This window comes from Sphaerodactylus townsendi, linkage group LG06 (genome assembly GCF_021028975.2).
Source record: "Sphaerodactylus townsendi isolate TG3544 linkage group LG06, MPM_Stown_v2.3, whole genome shotgun sequence".
Lineage (NCBI taxonomy): Eukaryota > Metazoa > Chordata > Lepidosauria > Squamata > Sphaerodactylidae > Sphaerodactylus > Sphaerodactylus townsendi.
In genome coordinates this window covers 130887161-130905347 of record NC_059430.1, presented here as the reverse complement: position 1 = coordinate 130905347, position 18187 = coordinate 130887161, and the positions used below count along the sequence as shown (strand labels likewise).

The 18187-nt window shown below is 45.6% G+C and overlaps 1 protein-coding gene across 2 annotated transcripts in view; it reads right to left on the bottom strand.

The window, feature by feature from the left end:
* Positions 1–18187, bottom strand: part of ARHGAP35 (Rho GTPase activating protein 35) — a 106775-nt gene that overhangs the window by 77399 nt on the left and 11189 nt on the right. The gene's annotated exons all lie outside the window — the stretch shown is intronic.

Sequence of the window (18187 nt, the reverse complement as noted above, 5' to 3'; positions counted from 1 at the left end):
TCTGTCGGGGCATTCAATCGAGAGGGCTTTTTTTCCCTCTTCCTAGAACGAAGGAAGAAAGGGAAAGCCCTGCCCACAAGCTCCACAATGCAGCCCTGTTAACAGAGGCAGCGTCAGGGAGGCTGCGTGAGAGAGGAAGAAGCACCACTTTGTGCAAAGCAGAACGGTGGCTGGGAGGGCTCCTGCCCCTCAAGCTTCCCTTTCTGATGGGGGAGGGGGGAGTTGAGCCCATGACAGCGTAGATGGGAGAGCCAGTAGAGCATAGGATGGGGAAGGGGCCTCAGGGGCTAGGCAACTGCCCTTTAATCTTCATTCATAAGGGTGCTTAACGTTTTCAGCATTCAAACCCCTTTAATGTTTTTATCTCACTCATCTTCAGTGTTGGTCTATTCTCATGATAGTGCTGAGAAAAAGTGAAACCAAAGCTGCCAGGTGCAAATCAAACCCCCTCCGCTTGTCAGCGCAACTGTAACAAAGATCACGGCCATATCATGAATTCTGGTTTCATTCTTTAAAAAATAGCTTTAGCCATCTCAGCCACTATCAGAAATTGGATAGCTTTTAAACATCATACTTCCCACTGCGCAACAGCAGTCGAGCAACATTTAGACTCGTAGCCACTGCCGCCGGCTGGAAATTTCACCTGACGGCATTCCCAAAAGAGACAGAGTAGTAGTCTCACATGAGTCACACCTCTGATATCAGTGCATAATCCAGGAAGCTCTTATCTTGCTCCAGGTGAGTCCAAGTTCCCCAGTCAGAAGAATGTATGCTTGAGTATGAGGCAAGATCATTTCCACAAGGTCCAAAGACCAGAAATATACAAGAAAAGCTCACTCCGCTAGCTTACAAACCAAGGAGTTTTATTCACCAGGCAAAAGACTATGCTAATAAAGGTTCCAGTGGTCAACTAGGTACCTAAGTTACTGCTCTGGCAGCAAATACTAACCAACTACCAATTAAAGGCCATATCATGTGGTCTGTGGGCACCAACCACATGTAAAATTTCATGCCTGCAAACTATAAACGCTGTCAGTAACCTGGCTACAAAACCCAGTTAAACTACTGAAGGGTCAGCAAGGATGGTAGGAAAGTTGACCCAATCTGGCAAGAGGCCAGGAAAGTAAGAGGAAAGCTGCAACAGCTGCAAAGGCACAAATAACTGGACTGATGAAGGCATACCTCTACCCCATCTTACTTCCCATCTTTTTAACATTACGCAAAAGCAGTATCTCCCTTGATTTTTGTTTGAGCTCAAGAATGGTACCAGATATTGGCTTCCTCTTATCAGTAGGATTATCTCTCCCTGAACTCCCAAAATTAGGCTCAGAATCTCAGTAAATTAAAAGAGTAAAAAGACTCCAGTAAATTATTTAGGAATCGTCAGTTAAGTAAGATTTAGGTACTAAAAGGAGATGCTACCCTAAATTAAAAAGCAAGCAGAAAAGTGAATGGCTTTTACAAGTTTAAATATTCTAGGTTTGGTTTCTAATTCGGATATAAACGACACTGTGGTTCAAAAATTTAGCCCGGGGGGTGGGGGGAGAGAACCTGGCACTCAGGTGATAGCGCTGGCTTGCACAGCTCCACCAAGCCAGTTGTCAGAGAAAGTGGACTTTGAATACGCAGCCAGAATAAATCATTCTTTGCTTTGATAGCTGAATAATGTAGTTCGACTCGTTCTTCAGTTGGAATGAGTTACACAAGACAAAAGACTGCTGTAAATCCGAAAATGCTATTGTACGCCTGAGTCACAAGTAGAACCCTTTCTGCATTTGATCTTAAGAGCATTCAACTTTTCTAAGAGGCGGTTAAAAAAAATCAGCTGAGTCACCAGATTGGGTTTTTTCATACTACGACAGAAATGGGACAGAGGAAGCTGACATGAGCTAGAAATTAAAGGCACCTCCTAATCCTAGGCCAAACGGAGATTGTGATCCTAGAGCAGCCATTCTCAACCAGGGTACCATGGTACCCTGGGGTGCCGTGAGCATGTCCCAGGGGTACCGTGGCAACACTACCGCCCCCCCCCATTTTTGTGGTGTCTCCCACCAGCACCAGCAAGGACATGGAGCTGGCCCATGGGGCAGGGCCTGCCACAAGGTCAGCAGCCACCACCACCCCCAGTGCTTCCCTTCACCCTGGGAGGGGAAGGTGGGGTGTGTGGCAAGCAGGGGCAATGGGAGGGGAAGGTGGAGGGTGGCGGCAGGGGTACCGTGAGATATGAAGAGTGAGGTCAAGGGTACCCTGACCTTGAAAAGGTTAGGAAACACTGTCCTAGAGGAATACAGTTATAACTCAGAGTTTTCCAACTGATTCAAGGCCCATTTCAGTGTGGGGCGGATACCCCACACTAGAGACAATGTTTTCAGGAAGAGTGTCTGAAGAGTCAAGTCAAACACGTGATAAGAAACCAAGTTCTAGTCTAGGTCAACTGGACAAGTCTCTGGGCCAAATGTTCTACCTCCAAGAGTTCGGAAAGCACTTAAACACAAAACTGCTGATGTTCTATGCCAGGGATGGGGAACCCTTTTTCTGCCAAGGGCCATCTGGATATTTATATCATCATTCGCAGGCCACACAAAATTATCCAAAGGCCACACCCCTCCCACCTCTCAGTAATTCGTTTCAGCTCTATTCTGACCTCTCTGCAGTCCACTGCTGACGTTCACCCAATCTCCGGGCAAAAGCATCACCTTCCCAACTGCCTGCCAACTAAAACTCTCGGTGAGACCCAATTTCAACCAGCGGCGAGCCAGAGAGAGTGAACGGCAGTGACAGAAGGAGAGGAAGGGAAAAGAAGAGCCCAACCGCTGCTCCTTCTTGTGACCCCCCCCCTCCCTCGCTTTCACGCCTTCATACAATGGAATTAGTGTCTGTGGCTCCTGCCATGCTTTGGTGGCCTCAGCCCCCGGAGCAGGTCTTGTGGCACCAGCTCCAGCCGATGGGCGTCCCCGGCCAAAATGAGGGGGGCAGCAATGTAACCGACGGAGCGAGAGCAAAGCGGCAGTGAAACAAGATGGCGGCAGGCTGGGACTGAGATGTAGGGTAAGCCCCGCCCCTTTTCCTCCTCCTCCTCATCTTCTTGACAAGCTCGATTTCCAGATGCGAGAGAGATGGGTGGAGGCGAGCCAGACTAAAGGATTTCGGAGGCCTTATATGGCCCACAGGCTGGATATTCCCCATCCCTGTTCTTTGCGGTATAGGTAACCTGTTGCTACAATCAGTTTCCATACCAGAGGGCTGGAAAATGACAAACAGAACACCAACTTTTAAAAAGGAATCCAAAGGAGAGCTAGGAAATATGCCAGTTAGTCTCATATGTCTTTCAATTAGATTAGAAGAAATGTTTAATGAAGACAGTAGAACAGAAAAATCAGCATGGCTTCTTCAGTGGAAAGTCCTGCCTCCTCAATCTTTTGAAGTTTTTTTGACCGGGTGTTAACAAGCAAATGGGTAAGAGTAATCCAGCAGACACGACGTTCTTGGACTTTTGACAAGCTCCCTCATCAAAAACTCCTGACTAAACGTAACAGTCATAGATGGGTGTCATAGATTTAAAATTGACTCAACAACAGGAAGCAGACAGAGATGTAAATAGAAGGAAGCAAACAGCAGTGTCCCACAAGGATCAGTACTGGAAATCAATGCTGTTTAATTTGTTCATGAGTGATCCGGAATAGGGGAGGGAATAGAATAGTGATTATAAGTTCATAAAGGACTTCGGATGGACAGTTCAATTCAAGTAAAAGCCCTAACTGCCTGGGGCCCACTCCCATATGAACCTGGACTCCTGTCAGTATTTTTGATGGAAGCCCTTCTTCTGTGCTCCCACCAAGCAGATCAGGGAGAGAATACTGCTAGAACAAGGCCATACAGCCCGGAAATCACACAGCACCCCAGTGATTCCGGCCGTGAAAGCCTTCGACAATACAGATCAAGGATAGAAATAAAACATAAAAGATTTTTGACAACATCACCTCAATTGTGGAACTTAGTGGTTAAGAGCAGGTGTACTCTAATCTGGAGGAACCGGGTTTGATTCCCTGCTCTGCCGCTTGAGCTGTGGAGGCTTATCTGGGAAATTCATATTAGCCTGTGCACTCCAACAAACGCTAGCTGTGGGCTAGTCACAGTTCTTCTGAGCTCTCTCAGCCTCACCTACCTCACAGGGTGTTTGTTGTGGTGGAGGGGGGGAGGGAAAGGAGTTGTAAGCCCCTTCTTCTTCTTCTCTGAAGCTTCTCAGCTGGTGCTTAAGTCTTTTCAGTTTTCAGCACTAGATGAAAACTTTTTGGTCTTTAGATGAGATAAACCATGTTGCTGCTGTTTCTAATTTGAATCCAAATGTGCATTTTTTTAGCTAGCAGCATCTCTCATAAGCCAACAATACCACTTGTCATACTGACAGGAGATTATTGCTGGCTCATGATAAACGCTGATAGGCCCCTGCAAGAAGCTGTAAACATTCATTTAAAGTAGTTATTAGCTGTCTTTCTCCCTTGAGGAGCTCAAGGAAGCTTACAAAATAAATAAAACAATTGTAAAAAAAAACAATCCACAACAAAAACCACAATTCTAAAACTCATAAAAGTCAGTTTAATCATTCCAATTACCGTATATACTCGCGTATAAGTCGACCCGCATATAAGTCAAGGCACCTAATTTTACAACAAAAAACTGGGAAAACTTATTGACTCGTGTATAAGTCGAGGGTGGGAAATGCAGCAGCTGCTGGTAAATTTCAAAAACAAAAATAGATGCCAATAAAATTACATCAATTGAGGCATCAGTAGGTTAAATGTTTTTGAATATTTATTTCAAAGAAAAACAGTAAACTGGCTCTGTAAGTGGAAAAGAGGGTCAACAAGAACAATATGGGTATCAACAATAACTTTAAAAGTTCAAAAACCTTAGCTCAACCAGCAACCAAGCTAAAAACACAAGAGCTAAAATCCCTGAAAACCGGGATTCCTCATCATCATTCGTGTATGTCCAAAATGTAACCCAACTTTTAGATTTTAAGAGGGATATTATCGTAGAAATGGAAAATCTACTATTAGCTTCCATTGGAAACAATGGGGGATGGGGCATCCCCTCTGGGGGTCAATAACTTTGGATCCCCTGACCCAAACTTCACCAAACCTGGCTGGTATCATAAAGAGATTCTCTTGATGAGACTAGCCATAATTTTGTGGAAGCTATTCAGAGGGTCCAAAGTTATGGACCCTCAAAAGGGGTAGCCCTCTATCTACTAATAGCTCCCCATTGAAAACAATGGGGAATGGGCGAGCCTCTCATTTGGGGGTCCATAACTTTGGACCCCCTGAACCAAACTTTACCAAACTTGGCTGGTATCATCAGGAGTGTCTTCTGAGGGTACCCTGAAATTTTGGTGCCGCTAGCATAAAAACTGCGCCCCCTGCTGGCCAGCAAAATAAAAACACACACAAAAATTAATGACCCGCATATAAGTCGAGGGGAGCTTTTTCAGCATTAAAAATGTGCTGAAAAATTCAACTTATACATGAGTATATACGGTAGGACTGCCAATAATAAAAGCAAAATCAATCAAAAGGAAGTCCTTCGTGAAACAGCCATCAACTGCCTCCTGAAGACTGACAATGAGGGGGACGGGCACACCTTCCTCATTGTCAATTTTCAGGAGGTTCTTCCACAACTGTGAGGCTGCCACAGAAAGAGGTCCTAATGGCGACATGGGATATTCCATGCCCCCGGGGGCACACCGTTTCATCCTGCCCTCTCTGCAGTCTGGCTACTGTCCTCCCCAGGTCTGCAGGGAGGCTGGGAGGTGGGGCTCGGGGGCCAGCGACCCAGGAACCGGCCTGCCACTGCAGCATCCCCCCGAGTCCCAGCTTCCCCCAGCCTCCCTGCTGGCTCCCATAAGTGGGGCGTGGGAAGCCAGGCAGGGAGGTGGTCATGCCCCCGGGGCCTCATTTAGGCCTGATATGCCACTGGTCTTCTCCTGTATATCAACCAAATGAGTGTATTTAACTAGTGGGACAGTCAGGATGGCATCTTAATCCTTAAGCTGGAATGTACAGGAGAAGGCAATCGTTCAGTTAATTTTTAATTTTAATTATTTTCTAAGTTTACCCAGTCCTGACCCGGATGGCTCAATCTTATCAGATCTCACAAACTAAGGGGAGTTGGCCCTGGTTAGTGTTCACTAAGAGGCCACTAAGGAAGTCTGGAGTCACCTCACAGGGGCATCTCAGAACAGTTTCCTGCCTTGAAAATCCTTTGGAGCTGACATAAGTTGGCCATGGCTTGACTGTACTTTCTACCACCACCAAATTTGCTCATGCTAAGTACATACCCAAAGAATGTACAGCTCACTCTACAAAAAGACGTGCACAGAAGCGAAAGGGGATCTGTCCCAAGGCAAGCTCTGGAGAAGACTCTTGACAGCTGTGCATTGAAAGCAAGGCTCGAGGCAAACAAAGCAGTTTTCTCCACCAAGTGCTCTCAGAGCTGGTCAAGCTTAAGTTCCTGGGAAGAGCACACAACAAACCAGCCACAAAATAAAACATTAAGAGCTGAAGCAGACCAGATGGAGGCTGCTGGTGTAGAGGAGAGAGCTGGAGGCTACCACAGCAAGCCAGCAATGTTGACACACACCGACTTGTCAAAGGAAAAGGGCCATCGCAGTGCTAAAAAAAGACGCTGAAGACTTTTCTCTGAATGAGACAAAAGGAGGACACATGCAACAAACTGATGACACAGCTGAAAAAAGGGATCATCAAGATATCTGCTTGGGAAACTTGTCAAGTGACAAGCACCCTCAATGGGGAACAACATTTTTAAAAAACCCTCTTTGTCGGACACCAAAACTCTCTATCCTTTTGAAAAACTCTGCTTACTAAAACAGTTCAGAGAGCTTAATGAAGCCCTGTGGTTTTGAGGCATCCTAATACAGACTGCTATTCTGCCCAGATCTGGCTGCTCTTTTCCTTAAGAGGGGAATTGTAAACATTTGAGACAAATGAGGTGTCAGCAAGCCCTAAAATCAATAATCAGAGGGGAAAAAACTACAAGTGATAAATGCCTCAATGGCCTTATAACCCGCTGACCATTTTCTTCCTCGTTCTTTCTCTGTCGCCTGGCATTCTGGGTAATCTAGATCTGAAATCTGTGCACCAGGCACCCTGTGTGGGTGGCCCCACAGCGAAGGATGACCAGTCTGGCCCCACTAGGGCACCATTTCAGTAGGGAAGGAGAAAGATTCTTGTTACAGGCGGCATCTTTAAAATACAACAGCTTCTTCACAATTTAATAGAGCTGTCATTTGATTAAAGAAATCTCAGCTGACCATATAATTTTAACTGCAAATTTAATCTGTGTAAATTTGCATATGAATAAAACAATAGTTCTGAAGGAAAAACTACTTTGCTTTCAGATGCATCTCACAGCAGGTACCTTCTTTTAAGAAGTACGTCTTCCTAAGAGGACGAGTGCCTCTTCTCAGATGGTGCTGGCCACCTGCAATTCTTACAGGTAATTATTTTTTTTTTAAGTGTTTCTCAATTAATCAAGGCTCGACTATAGTAGCACTTTACAGATCTACAAGATTTTCAAGGTACTAGCTTTTGAGAGTCAAAGCTCCCTTTAGAAACAAATCTGAGTCATATCTGGTGAAGGGAGCTCTGACTCATGAGAGCTCATACCTCGGAAATTTTACTGGGCTTTAAAGTGCTACTGAACTCAAGTTCAGCTATTGTATGGCACACCAGCACAGCTACCCTCTGAAACTACCAATTAATCAGGGACGTCTTTAAAATTAATTCTACAGGTTTTTAAAAATCCAATTTAGGCACCCGAATGGATGTTTCAGCTCTGAAATTTAACTTGACCTGTATACCCAGGCATGCCCAATGAGATCAGATCTTGGAAGTTAAACCGAGTCAGCCCTGGTTAGTACTTAAATGGGAGCAGAGGTGGGGCTACTGGAAGCGGGCAGTGCGCCACCCACTGGGCGCACAGTTTTGGGTCACATGGGGGGCGCAAAATTCCCCCTCTACCAGGCCCCTCCCCCTTCCCCCCGCGGCACCCCCCACCCCCCTTTCCCACACTTACCTTAGTTCCTTTCCTTTTCCTAGAACTTTTTCAGGCTGAAAAAAAGGCCTGTTCACAGTACAGGCTAAAAACGGCCTGAGGAACTACAGTTCCCAGGAGACGGGGCTCATAAGGTCTCCCGGGAAGCATAGTTCCCATCAGGCCATTTTTTTAGTCTAAACTGTGAACGAGCCTTTTTTTCAGCCTGAAAAAGTTCTAGGAAAAGGAAAGGAACAAAGGTAAGTGTGGGAAGGGGGGAAGCCACGGGGGGGGGGGGGCGGGGAATGTAGACTCCGCACCGGGCACAGTTTGGTCCAGCTACGCCTCTGGATGGGAGGAAGTCTAGGGTCAAAACACACAGAGGCAGGCAACAGCAAACCACCTCTGAATATCCCTTGCCTTGAAAACCCTCCAGGGTCTCCATAAGCCAGCTGTGACTAGATGGCCCACCGCATAATTTAACTGGCACCGCTTCTAAGAATTGGTCCAGGGACTATGCTGAAGGTTCCTCTCGTCTGCGGAAGTCACAGAATCACAGTAATGCAACAGCCTGAAGAAGACTCTCTATCCATAAGTATGATTTGAAAAGGGGGGGGGGGATAGAGGAAATCCAGGATTCCACAACACCATAAGCAACTAGATAACCACAGCAGTGCGGTCCAAGAGTGAGCCCAAGGTAAGCCTGTGCCAGATACACAAAAACACAACCTTAAATTAGGACGTTATATTGACGGAATACAGCTCCCCTGCTGCCACCTGCACAACTAAATGATCTTTCCTGCTTGCCGGATACTGTTCTTATGCTAAATTAAGCACATCCCAACCTAGCACTTTCTTTAAAACGCACCACAAATTAACCTAATTTAAGCGGTGTCTGCTATAGCAAACAACATTTGCAGTATTTTGTATTTAATGCTAAATTTCAGTCTGGTGTGGTTTTAATGTTCAGAATCACATTGCTGAAAATCACTTTTAATAAAGGAAACACAGAATGACCCTGAAGCACAGCGGCACAAGGGGGTGCCGCTTCAGTCCGCTGAAGATACTGTCTATGTAACAATGGGCAAAGGATTTCCTCACAGAATCGTAAATTTTCTCACTTCAGCCTTGTGGCTCAAGTGCAGAAAATCTCTGAAATGGGTCATTTGTATCTTTGGAAAGGCTGATTTTGAACCATCTGCATCTGACTCGTTTAATCTCAGGCAACAAACGTGCTATTCTTAGGTGAAGGAAACGCAAGAGCTCACAGGCAATCCACACCAAACCCAAATTCACCCCATCTCTGGACCCTCTGAAAAGTCACCTAGATACCGTGTTTCCCCGAATATAAGACAGTGTCTTATGTTAATTTTTGCTCCCAAAGATGCGCTATGTCTTATTTTCTGGGGATGTCTTATATTTCTGTGTTCTGTTCGTCAGGCATGCTTCCAAACAAAAACTTTGCTACGTCTTACTTTTGGGGGATGCCTTATATTTCGCACTTCAGCAAAACCTCTACTACGTCTTATTTTCCAGGGATGTCTTATATTCGGGGAAACAGGGTATGAGGGGACACTCCATGTATAGGTGAAATTCACCTGGGTATTATTTATTTATTTATATTTATTTATTTATTTATTTATTTGACTTGTATACTGCCCGATCCCCGAAGGGGATTATATTGTACACACCTTCCACTTATTTCATCGGTCTTGCAGAAGGTAGTATGTCCAAGCCCTTCAAAAAAATGAAGGTTGCTGAATGACAAGTGTCCACTGAATGCAGCTCTTACATTGAAGCAGCCCACTCTCGAGAGAGAGGGTTTTTTTTTCCTTTGCTATTTCCAAAACATACCTTTTGGTGTGACTGTGCTCAGTGTACATCTTCTAACATTAGCAAGAAGCTTCGGCAGCAACATGGATTCTCAATTTAAGTAAATATATTGCAAAAGTTTCCAAATCTATGACACGTTACTAGCTCAACACAACCCCACCAGGGAGAACTGAAGGAGAATCCTTTCAATTTTATGAAATAATTTACCATTTATTTTGCAGTTCTCTCAAGGAAAACAAGGATCCCAAAAGATCTTCTGTGCACATGCCTAAGTGCTTCAACAATTCTCTTTTTGGAGTAGCAGAAATCAAGCACTGTATTAAATACTGCTCTACGTATTGAGAAGTTTTTTCCAAGAAATGCAGAGGAGCAGGAGGAAAAGGAGAACAGCCGACATTCCAGTGTATGCAGTGAAGTTCACACAACCCTTTGGGCCTCATGTGGAAAACCTGCTCTGTACTTAATAAAAACAAACATTAGTATTTTTAAAAGAAAACAAAAATGTTATTCTTCCTAGTGAAACAGACAAAGGCTTCACTCTTGCCCAATTCGTACTGACTTTCATAGGGTGTGCATACTTATTTTTGCAAACAAAGGATGGTTTCAAAAGTGTGCAGTTCAATCACAAAAGTTAACACCTGTTTAAGGCCAAAGATTACTATGCATGCCCAGCTTTGTTTTGTACACAACATCACACATGGAATGTTGCACAAATGCACCACTGCTTAGAACTGCCACAGGCTTCTAGCTGTGTATTTCCCAAGCTAGCCCTGAATGGGATGTAATATCCTTACCCCCAGGTAGGAAAATCAAGAGAGCATCATCAGTTTAAAGGGACAGCAGTCCTTATCTTGCTGTTCAATTGTGGCAATATCTTAAAATATTGCCTGATAATGGGCAATATTTTACATAGACACGCACAATCAGTAATAAGTTTAAAAACTCAAGGCACGTCGTTACCACTGGGATCTAGAAGATTAAACCTCCCAAGAATGCCACTGCAGAGGTAAGGAGCCAGGTTTTTCTTCTTATCTGGCCCCCAAATGTTTTTGGAGGAAGACAACTTGGCCCCAGTGAAGAAACAGATTTGTAATGAGAACTCACATGAATGAACCTATGTCAGCCACTTGCTTCACCATTTCTTGCCTTCAGTTTTTAAATAATGAGACTTCCTACTTAATTATAAATAGAAAATCAGTTATTAATCATCACTTAAGATAGCAGACATGAAAGCACCAAGGAACTTAGAATAACACATGAATAGCATAGCTAACAACATCAGAGAGCTATTGCAATGTGATTATTTTGGAAGCCAGTCTCCTGAGAAGCTTAATCTTAAAATGAAACGTGCCCCATTTGCAGGACTCCTGTTTACACATGGGCACACACCAATTTTTTTTTAATGAAGGCTCTGCGGAAAAATAGTATGCTACTTCAGATGCCCATCAACTAGTTCACCATAACCTCCTTTTTAAAATCGTAGCACATTGATTAGAAGGAGAAAACTAGATCCTAGTGACAAACACCTTTTGCAGTAGGATTCCTGAGTAGGGCCAAGGACATGATTGACACAGACGTGGATAGCCCAGGCTAGCTGGATCTCATGAGACCTTTGAAGCTAAGCAGGGTCAGCCTTGATGAGTACTTGGATGGGAGACTACCCAGGAAGTCTGGGGTCGCTAGGCAGAGGCTGGCAATAGGAAACCACCTCCAAATGTCTCTTGCCTTGGCCTGTGGTAGCCTGATTTCATTGGATCTTGGAAGTCAAGAAGCGGGGGCTCAGACTAATACTTAGATGGGAGATCACCAAGGAATATCAGGGTCAGTGTGCAGAAGACGACAATGGCAAACTACCTCTGACAATCTCTTGCTTTGAAAACCCCAAGGGGTCATAATGACTGCACTTTCCATCACCATGGAAACAGTTGGGCCCAGTAGGGTTTTTTACTTTTATCTTCCATGAAAAAGCAACCGCCTCCCACCCAACATGAATGCTGACATCTCACAGACTGAAACAGAAACTCCTTTCTGGTTCAAAAGCAATTTTAACATTGCAGAATGTGATGCCGCAGGGCAGCAAAGCCACTTCTGCTCACTGCAAACAGAAATGGTGAAAACAGTCCATTGGTTACCTACCATGAAGGGGCCTTCTACTGGAAGGCTAGGAGGACATCTTGATGGGTGTTTTCCAACCAGAACTCAGGGAGGCAGGAACTTGAATTTCTTGATCCTCAGTAGATGACTGTCAAAGCAGTAAAGAAGCACTTCCCACAAAGAACATCAGGAAGTAACCCAACAAAACATGGAAGCGACAAATACAATAACTAACTGTAACTAGGACAAGCACAGTGAATGTGAACCGATTCAGGGATCCCACTGAGGATAGTGTGGAGGATGACTGGAGACTAATGATGGTCCTTGGAAGGCCAGTAGAAGGCCCCTTCACGGTAGGTAGCCAATGGACCGTTCTACTGGAGGCAGAGGACATCTTGATTGGACCTCCCCAAGCAGTGTCCCTCAATGGGTGGGTCAGGATCAGTTTCCAATAATATGCTCCAGCACTCTTCTCCCAAATATAGCCTCTGAGGCTGCCATGGAGTGGATCTTATAATGCCTGACAAAGGAGGACACCAAAGACCAGGTGGCTGCTCAGCAAATATCAGACACTGAGACTTGTCTCCCGAGTGGAGCATTAGTAGCTGCACTTCGTGTGGAGTGGGCCGTGATCCCCAGGGGAATGGGCTGATTGGTGGCTTTGTAAGCTTCAATTATGCATGCCTTGATGGAACGACTGATGACTGCTTTAGTAATCTGCCCACCCAGATTGGGGGGGGGGGGGATGACAATGTTAATGAAGAGGCTGCTGGATTTATGGAGGGATTCAGTCCAGATGATGAAGGCCTTCAATGTTCGCCTGACATCCAAGTTGTGCCAGAGCCTTTCTTTTGGGTGGGACGGAGTGGGCAGAAGTTGGGGACTACAATGTCCTGATTCAGACGGAAGAAAGACCTGACTTTGGGCATGAAGGTAGGGTCGGGTCTGAGTACCACTCTGTCCTGATGGAACGTGCAGAGGTCGCTATTGACTGAAAGCGAATGCAATTCCGAAACCCTTTTGGCTGATGTAATTGCCAGGAGAAACAAGGTCTTTATCCTAAGCCACTTAAGGTGGATGGTTTGGGTGGGTTCAAAAGGTGACTTGGTTAAGGCTGATAAGACCAGGGGCAGTCTCCACGTCGGGAACCGATGGCTAGCTGGAGGTTGAAGCTTCTTAACTCCTTTTAAGAATCTAATGATGTCTGGATGTCTAGACACAGGGAAGCCCTGGTTAAGAGGCTAGATCAGCGGTTCTCAACTTGGGGGTCGAATGACCCCTTCACAGGGGTCACCTAAGGCTCTCTGCATCAGTGTTCTCCAACTGTAAAATGGATAAATGTTAGGGTTGGGGGTCACCACAACATGAAGAATTGTATTAAAGGGTTGCGGCATTAGGAAGGTTGAGAACCACTGGCTAGATGGTAGTGAGGGCCGCAATCTGCCGTTTCAATGTAGCGCTACGCAGGCCCATTTCAAAACCGTCCTCCAGGAACTGAAGGATTTAAGGAATTGATGGAGATTCCAGGTCTACTTGTCGGCTTTTGCACCACCTCATGAAGGTTTTCCAAGAACAATTGTATATATTATTGGTTGACTTCCTGCGGGAAGCTAGGAGTGTGGCTGTAACTTGTTCCAAATACCCCTTCCTTCTCAATAGTCAACAACCTTCAACAACCAGGCAGTTAGTCAGAACCACTGGGGTTTTGGGTGGAGAACTGGACCCTGGGACAGAATGTCCTGTGGAGTCGGAGGAGTGAAGGCTGGTTCGACTGCCATCTCCAATATGGACGACAGCCTCGGACGATGTGGCCAGAAGGGTGCCACCAGAATTACTTGAGCCTTCTTTATCAGGATCTTGCTATGACCTTGGGTAAAATCTGAGCCGGAGGAAAAGCATAGAGTAGGGTCTTGGGCCAGGGGCGACGTAAGGTCGTCTACTCCGAATGCTGCCGGGTAAGGAAATCTTGACATGAAGGTCCGTAGTTGATGGTTGGATGCTGATGCAAACAGGCCCACTTCTGGTTTGCCAAACCTCTGAATGATTTGTTTGAAGATTGAGGGGTTGAGTCGCCACTCCGCTTCCACTACTGCCCAACAGCTCAGCCAGTCCGCCGTGGTGTTGAGTCAGCCCTGAACATGTTCCGCTGTCACTGATAAAAGGTTCCAGGAGGACCTGGAACCCTCCTGGTTGTTCAGGAAGGCCTTCGCCAACACGTTGTCCTTACGAACCAGTACGTGGCACCCCTCGATGACGGCCTGAAGTGTTGCAGAGCCAGCAAGATGGCCCTGGTCTCCAGCACATTGATGGGTAGTTTCACCTGATCCACTGTCTATTGACCTTGGATTAAATGTTCCTTCGTGGTGGCCCCACAGCACTGGAGGCTGGTGTCTGTGAACACTTCCATCTGGTTTAGATGAAGGTACACTTTGCCCATCTCCAGATTGCAATGGCTTGTCCACCACCTGAGACTGCATTTTAGCTGAGGAGGTAGAATCAGAGTTCGATCTTGTTTGTTCATGATTTGGTGTTGGAACGGGCGAAGGAATCGTTGAAGCGGCCGTGCATGAAGTCGCCCCCATTGGACCATATCGAAAATCGACACCACCAGTCCCAGAAGGCTGGCCAGTTGCAGCAGGGACGCTCTCCTGGCTGTGATTTTGTGACATACAGAGTTCTGAATCTTCTCTGTTTTGTCTGGGGCAGGGGCCAATTGGCCATGCTGGCAGGGGCTGATGGGAATTGTAGTCCATGAACATCTGGAGAGCCGCAGGTTGCAGACCCCTGGTCTGGGGGGACAAACAATGCATTCCTGGTGGTATCTATGATAGCCCCCAAATGTTCCATCCATTGAGACGACATTGGCGACACTGACCAGGAACCTGTGCTGGCGAAGAACCTCTTGGGTCTTGGTAACATCTTTTTTCGCTTGCTGACTGGACTTGGAGCGAATCAAGATGTCGTCTAGATATGGGTGGGCATGGATGGCCTATTGTGGAAGGAGGGTGATGGGGGCCAGGAGGACTTTGGAGAAGACCCTGGGCACTGTAGATAGGCCGAATGGGAGGGCCTTGAATTGAAATTGTTCCTCTCCGATGATAAAGCGTAGGAATTTCCGATGGGATAAATTGATCGGGACGTGAAGGTACACCTTGGTTAAGTCCAGAGAGGTGAGGTGATCCCCCGGTCGCAGATTCTCCACTATGGAACATAGGGTTTCATCCTGAAGTGTTGAGGTCTGATACTTTTGTTGATGAACCAAAGATTTAAGATGGCTCGCCAATCGCCGTTTCTTTTGGGCACGGTAAAGAAGTGAGAAAATACGCCCAAGGACCTCTCCGATGGGGGTACCGGCTCGATGGTCGAAAACCACAGTCTCCTTGGCCAGAAAGGTGCCACTAATATGAGGGTGGTTCGTTCCCTCAACAGTCTGCGCAGTAGATTGGGGATGAGTGGGATCGGTGGGAAGGCATACATCATGCCCACTGGCCAAGGTGACACTAGTGCATCTGTTTCCAAGGCTGAGGCATGGAAATATCGGGTCATAAACTGAGGTAGCTGAGCATTCTGTGGAGGTGCGAAGAGATCTACCTGTGGATTGTGGAATCTGAGCATTATCTCCTGAAAAACCTCTGGATGCAGTTGCCACTCTGAGTTGGATATCACTTGTCGGCTCAGCCAGTCCACCTTGGTGTTCAGTACCCCGCTGATATGCTCCGCCCGAATTAAAGCTAGATGACCCTCTGCCCATGACAGAATCTTGGAAGCTTCCTTCTGTAGGGTTGATGATCTGATGCCATCCTGATTGTTTATATATGCTTTCACCACCGTATTGTCCGTTCTCACGAGGACAAGTTGATCTTGAATGCTGTGAGTAAAATGGTGAAGTGCTAGGTAAATTGCCCGCATTTCCAGAAGATTGATGGGCATCTTCTTCATTACTGCAGACCATATCCCCTGAACGATCTGTCGATTCAGGGTCACTCCCCAACCCGTCAGGCCAGCATCTGTAAATATTTGATTGTTGGACTTTATCAGGTAGATCTTTCCTTGTGACAGATTGTTGCTGGAAGTCCACCATGTCAGACTCCTCTTGACGGATGTGGGGACCATTAACTGCCTGTCTTTCTTCTGAATGCTGTCCATCTGATACGGTCTGAGAAAAAGTTGCAATTGCCTGGAGTGGAATTGGATATATTTCACTATGTGTAAAGTAAAGCCTTTGCAACGGAACGAGAAAACACTTCCAGAGGGGGAAAACGGTGGGATGTCATTTTGCCCAGCGCAGTTTTGGCGGGGAGGGGGAGAAGAAGGCAGTCCCGGTTTACACCAAGGAGACCTTCTTAACACAGATGGGAGAAGACAAAATATAAGACTTACAAGATGGACAAGCACAATTAACAGAAGGTCAAAGTTTCTCTGAAGCTAGAAGAGCTCGCTCAGAGTGCTGCTTTCCCTGCTAAGGCAGGAAAAATACTGAGGATCAAGATGGGCGACCAAGCAGACCACAGGAAGTGACAAAATTTGAGTTCCTGCTTCCCTGAGATCTGGTTGGAAAACATCCATCAAGATGTCCTCCACCTCCAGTAGAATGTTCTACTTCTAGGTGAAGCAGCCAGTGTCTGGGCCAGTATCTCTTGCAGCATCACAGGTCAACAGTTTCTTAGATCTGTGTGCAACAAAGAGGGCTTGGTTTCTTTCCTCTTCCCATCAAGCAAGATAATTGTGCTTTCGTGGTCTGATTTTTAAAAGGAATGAAGGTCCATTTCCCTCACCTTCCTGCTGTAGGGCCCTAAACTAGCAGATGGAACACTGCCTGCCCGCTTTGTTCTTTAAGCAACAAAGCTCCCTGTCTTTGCCAGCAGTTAATTAAAAATGATAAATGAGACAGAAAAGGAAAATATATATGTCAACAGCATTTACAGCATTTAGTATTTTCCCCACTCACCCTGGAGGTTTCCACAGTTGTCGCAGGACCAAGAGCTGTAAACTGCATGCGCCCTCCCTTGAGAAGGACTGCCTTCAAAACTCTCACATCTACTCAAAAGTTACAACTGAACCCTGCAATGTCAAACTCCTTCATAACTTATGATGAGCCAACCACAAAGTCAATGAAACCTATGCTGTGTCCTTTCGTCCTGCCTCACCCCTCTACTTTTTAGCATCAAGCTCAGAAAAGAAGTTCTGCAATACCCAGAAGCTATTTCACAGCTTAGAGGTTTTAGCTGCCCTTAATAAAAAGTGTCACAGCCTCTATTCAGGTTTATTAATTATACTATAGAGCCCTGTCAAACTCAAAGCTGATAAGTATGATTTTTTTTCAATATATTATTTGAAATGAAGTGGAGTGTGGCAACATTTCATCCGCATTTGTTAATTGCAAATCTAGGACCCAGGAGTGGATGGATCAAATCAGCAGAAGGGAAAGTCTTCCGTTAAGAGGAAAGAGCAACGGGGCAAACTTTGTGCACTGAATAATTATGAAACTCTCCATTCCAAGATAAGCAATGCTTTAGTCAGGGAAACATCTGAAAATAAACCTGTACAATTTCTTTACTGAGCCCAATGCAACCGTGGGATGAATGTATGTCCAATCCTTTGAAGAGCTATTTTTATCAGTAAGGTTTCACAAATCACCTTGCATCATCAAATAAGAATGTTCAGAATCGTCATTGTAAGGTGTTAGTAGATCTGGATGCCAATTAAGATGTAAGAGCACAAAACCAAGTTCTGAGATGCATTATCACCCTGAATTTGTCATTCTTCTCACTTTACTGGGGACCTGCCACTGTGCAACTGCCATTCATTTTAACTAAGCTTCTTTCAAATGCCCAAAATGGCAAACCACAAGTCCACGATATACCTCTTCATGATCTATTATATGAGCTTTTTTTGGCCATCTGTGCATTCGCCTCACACTGTTACAATCCAACAGAACTATGCTAACAACAAGGACTTTCTTCCGCTTTCTATATTTGGAAAGACGAGGCAGGCACAAGCCACCAAGTCAAGCACATTTGTCGGGAGCAATGAAAGTCCTACTTTCCCATTTAAAGAAACTCGAGCAGCAAGAAAAAGACCCAGTTCTGCTGGCGCCCATTATTCACTCTGAGCCAGGGCTTACTACAATCCCAAAGAAAAATTTCGGGAAGCAGAACTGGGTCTTCAGTGTATAAGAATCATGCAAATAATGCAAGGCATTCTACAG